The sequence below is a fragment of the Callorhinus ursinus genome, unplaced genomic scaffold (genome assembly GCF_003265705.2).
Source record: "Callorhinus ursinus isolate GAN/ISIS: 27379988/994484 unplaced genomic scaffold, GSC_fseal_2.0 scaffold24, whole genome shotgun sequence".
Taxonomy (NCBI): Eukaryota; Metazoa; Chordata; class Mammalia; order Carnivora; family Otariidae; genus Callorhinus; species Callorhinus ursinus.
Window position 1 is genome coordinate 16,699,519 of NW_027397086.1, and position 4,835 is coordinate 16,704,353.

The following is a 4,835-nucleotide window of genomic DNA, read 5'->3' on the forward strand; positions in this document are numbered from 1 at the left end:
ATTAACGCAGCAACATCACCCAACATCACCCAAAGTCCATGCTCACGTTTCCCCGGTGGCCTCCCAAACGTGCTTTGTGGCTGCTTTTCCTAGTCCAGGATCCAATCAAGCGTCATGTACAGCCTTGGGCAGTTATGTCACCCCTACTCTGTTCCTCATGATACTAGACCCTTGGAAGAACCGAGGCGAGAAGCCCTGCAGAATGTCCCACAGGATTCCCATGTTAGCCTCAGGCCAACTGTCTCCAGTAAGGGTGGTATCTCAGCATGGCCAAGGTCCAGCCTGATGGCCCGTGTAGGCGGTCACTGCCAGGCCTCCCAGCACCAAAGCACACTCCCCTCTGTAGTTAATGAGTAATCTTTGGGGCGACACTTCAAGACTGATGGTATCCTGTTACCCAACACTTCCCACCCTGTGGCCCTAGCGCACACTGATGATTCTTGCCTGAGTCACTTATCACACTGGAGGTTATGATATGTTCATCTTCTAATTCTTCAGTTGGACAGAGAAGACCTGGTTTCTTGGGGATACAGCACCACCTGAGCCTGGTGTCAGGCGCTCTGTGCTCTCCAGGTCCACTGACGGCAGGTGCAGGGAGGGTGGGCAGGTGCAGTGGGGCAGAGGAGGCTGGCAGCAGCCCCAGTGCCAATACTAAATGGCTGTGGCGTCCAAGGGTGACCTTGAACCAGCAACATCGGCACGCCTGGGAGATGCCTGGAAATGCAGATTCCTGCGTTGGAACCCACAGCCAGCAAGGTCCCCCCAGGAGTCTGTGTGCCCAGGACTGTCAGAGCAATGGCCTGAGGAACACCCTGAGCCTCTCCGAGCCCCAGCTTTCCCAGGTGAGACCACGGGGTCTGGTTTTGTCAGAGAAGAGCGTTCTTTTTTTTTTTTAATAAAGATTTTTTATTTATTTATTTGAGAGAGAGAACAAGAGATACAGAGCACGAGAGGGAAGAGGGTCAGAGGGAGAAGCAGACTCCCCGCCGAGCAGGGAGCCCGACGCGGGACTCGATCCCGGGACTCCAGGAGCATGGCCTGAGCTGAAGGCAGTCGCTTAACCAACTGAGCCACCCAGGTTCCCAGAAAAGAGGGTTCTAACAGCTGCTCGCGGGAGAAGGTGGTGATGGTGGTAATGACTACCACTTCTCAGGACAGGAAATGAGCTCAGACATTTCACCAAGATTTCTGAATGGCAAGTTTGTAATAAATAAGAGCAGAGTTTGCCAAAGGAGGGGTCCGGGAGTGGGGTGGGGGGCGCCTTGATCAGAAATTTTATTTTATTGGGTTGACCTGTGCTGTCACGGGACCACACAAACTTTCTCCCTAAAGTTCCTCTCCTACAGAAAGAGAATGGGACAGGCACCAGCAGGGGGGCGGCGGTGGGGACTGGACGGGAGCAGGGCAGAGCCTGGGAGGGCAAAGCCTGCCCTCGGCTTGGGGTCTCTCCAGCCGGGTGTTTTACCTTCAGTCCATGGCCACATTGTCCTTCTGTTTCAGAATGTATTCATGTTTGCTTCAATATGTTCAAAAACATCTTGAGTTGTCATCAGAAGAGAAAAAGCTTCCTACCTTATTGGCGCCGTGTCCCTGTCCCATGGCGCAGCCCCAGGACCCAGCAGTTTGTAGAGTCCGTGAAGCAGGCCTGCGGAGATCACCTGGCACACCTGCCCGAGGCCCCGCCCACAGCCGCAGGAGCGCCGGCGAGACTCAGATTTGCCCAGAGTCACACCTGAAGATGATTTCTCTCTGCACAATCCTCACCTGTGTCCAGTGCTTGACTTTGCGAAGGTCTCACTTCCCACCACCCCTCCCAGCAGGTTTTATGCAAGCCCCGTGGGCCCAGCAGGGGTTACGAACATCCCCATCCTACAGATGAGAAAACTAAGGCCAAGAGAAGCAAAACAACTCACCCAAGATGACGTAGCAAGTCACTGGTAGACTCGATGTGGTGCAGACTCCGGTGTTCTCATTCCCAGACCAGCGAATCTTCTGCTGAAGATTCAGAACTCTCGTCCCTCCCCCCATGAGGTCCAGGCAAGGGGCTCACAGGCTCCTCTCCTGCCGTGGGGGGGGCGGACGGGAAGAGAGGCCGGTTCCTTCCTGCCGGCCGCAGGGCAGTCCCAGCCTCAGCGGGGGCCAGGTGAGGGGGCTGCGGGGAGATCCGTCAGCGCTCAGAGCAAGACAGCAGCAGACGGGCCCACTTCCAGGAGGGATCTTGAGTAGGAGTCAGGTGGAGGGTACTTTCTCATAATCCAAGCTAACCTGCCCCAGGAAGTAGTGAGCTTCCTGTCTGGGAGCGGTCCAAGCAGAGGCTAGTTGACCTTACTCTCCCACAGGGATGCCGAAGAGGGTCTAGGGCCAAGCACTGTGTTGAGCCTCTGAAGCCCCTCCCATTAGGAAGGGTGAAGTAAGCCTCTGTGCTTTGATCCTTGCCATCATTTTCAGCTTCCCCATGAGGGGTGATGAAGGCCCTCAGCGCGGAAGACCATACCTGCTGTCCTCACATGGTCTGGCAGGGAGAACAGTGGTCTCCTGGGGAGGAGATGACCGCAGAGCTAGAAATCAAAAAACCTCCATCCAATCCCACAGCTTTGTGGATGCTGTGTGTCATTGAGCAAGTCACTGCACCTCTCTGAGCTGTCAATTCCCTTCCAGGGAGTGATAATACTGCTCTTCCTATCTCAGAAGGCAGGCTTTGGAAGCTCTCAAGAAATGGACAAGGGCCCAGATTTTCAAAATAGACTCTCTGCTGTCTAGAAGGCCTCAGTATACTATTACCCCATTTTTCAGATGGAAAAACTGAGGCCCAGAGAAAAGCAGCAGCTTGTCAAGGTCACACAGCATGTCAGAGACAGACTTAGGACTTGAACCTGGGATTCCCAGTTGCAGTGCGGAGTTTTCTATCTCAAAAGACCCCACGAGCAGGGTCACTGAAGACAGGCAGGCTCTCCTCTTCCCTGGGGATGCATCTCTTTGCCAGTAAAGGGTTTAGGAGCCCAGTGTGGCCTTACAGCAGGAGTTAACCTGACTGAACAGGTGGATGCTGGCTTTCTTTCCCCTTCCCAGAATGGCGGGTGTCCCTTCTGGAAAACCTCATGGCTCCGAGGCCCACACTCAGGCCAGATAAGAAAGATGATCACACGTACCTTGACAGAGGAAGGCTGGAGACCCCAAGCATCACCCTAATCTGTGTAAGGTGTCCTAGTTCCTAAAGTGCCGGGTGACCTTGGGCAGATCCCTGCCATCCATCAGTTTTCCCCATCTGTAAGTTGAACCAGGCGTTGGGGTCAATCTCGAATTCCCTTTGGCTCAGAACCAGCTCTGGTGTATACAACAAAAATGAAGATTTGATTTCTTTCTTAAACCAGACAGATTAAAATATTTGGCTCTGAGGCAGCTTTGTTCTGTGTTCAGCCCCCCTTGGCTCTAAAAACCGAGCATCCTCCTAGGTCCGAGGGCTCCTCTGGCTGCCACGCCCCCCCCCCCAACCGCCCGGCACCAGGCCAGATATGGCCCTGGGCACATCTGCTTCCACTCAGCATGCTCAGCCAGCTGCTCTGCCAAGGGCTTGGCCCACGGCCTCCCCAGGTCTCTGGGGCCTAGAGAGACAGCTGGGACCCAATTATGGGAGAGACAAAGGCCCCTGACAGGGCAGCACCTGCGGCTCTCACAAGGCCCTCCCCACCCTGAACCAGCAGCCAGGCCTGCCCTTGGCTCAGACCCAGGCAGCCAGCTGGGGCGGTTGCTGAGTGACCGGGGGGCAGTTCGTGGGGACAAGGAGATGCTAAGATAGGCCTCGAGTGGTTTACTCAGACACTGACCCTATGGGGCCAAGGGGCAGGGAAGGAGGGCAGGACCCAGAGGTCTGGTCCAGGTCCCGGGTGCCGGAGGGAGGACTGAGGGGCAGCCTGGGCCTGGTGGTGGATGACGGCATCAGCTTCAATGTTAGTGGGACCTGAGTTCAAATCTCTGAGACCTCAGATCTCAAATCTAAGACCTCAGGCACACCCCTCGCTCTCTCTGGTTCCTCATCTGTAAAACGGGATGGTGATGTCACCAAGTCATAAAGCCACTGCGAGCAAAGAACAAACCAGGATACCCAAAATATCTTACGCATAGTACGCGCCAAGTGAATTACAGTTGCTATTATTATTGCTAGTACTAGTATTGACATTAACGTTGCAGAGGACGAAGAAGGTCCCGGTTCAACATCACGCTTCGAATACACTGCCCCAAATGGTGAGTTGGGCAGGCTTGCCCCTTGGGCCACAACACAGGGGGACGGAGCAGGAGATCCCATGGGGACTCAGTGGGTAGAATCAGACCTGGGAGGCAGAGGCTGGCCTCTTCCACTGATGCGACCCCACCCGGCGGCCTCAGTCCACGGACCCCACAGGGGCTCAGGACCCACAGGCTCTGATCTTTGAGTTCTGAAACTCCAGAGGTCCTCCCTCACAGGGTGGCCTTTAATCTATTTTAAGATCAAAGGACAGTGGAGCAAGGCCTGCACATCCCCTGGGGCAGAATGGCCTGACCCTCAGTGCAGGGCAGTGTGACTTCCAGTGAGGGTGTGGCCGCCGGGCTGCAAGCATTCAGGCTGTCCCTGTGAACAGCCTGATTTCTAATGACAAGGGCAGCCTTGGGGCTTGGACTAAGTATGAGAGCTGCTTTCTCTAGGACCCCCCTTCTAGGATATGGCAGCTCAGGGAAGGGGACTGACCTCCCAGAGGCACAGCGTAACATGTTCTCCTTTCTCCAAGAATGAGGTCCTGATGGGTCATTAGCTGATGCACAAATGTTTCTTGAGCAATTTCTATGTGTCAAGCCCTGGG

General features: G+C 55.0%; 1 long non-coding RNA gene across 1 annotated transcript; it reads left to right on the forward strand.

Annotated features, from left to right (window-relative positions):
* Nucleotides 1–513: 513 nt before the first annotated feature.
* LOC141369963 (uncharacterized) lies at nt 514–3,384 on the forward strand. Its single transcript, XR_012373569.1, has 3 exons — nt 514–842; nt 924–1,195; nt 1,501–3,384. It is a non-coding gene; the product is annotated as an uncharacterized lncRNA (long non-coding RNA).
* Nucleotides 3,385–4,835: the final 1,451 nt, after the last annotated feature.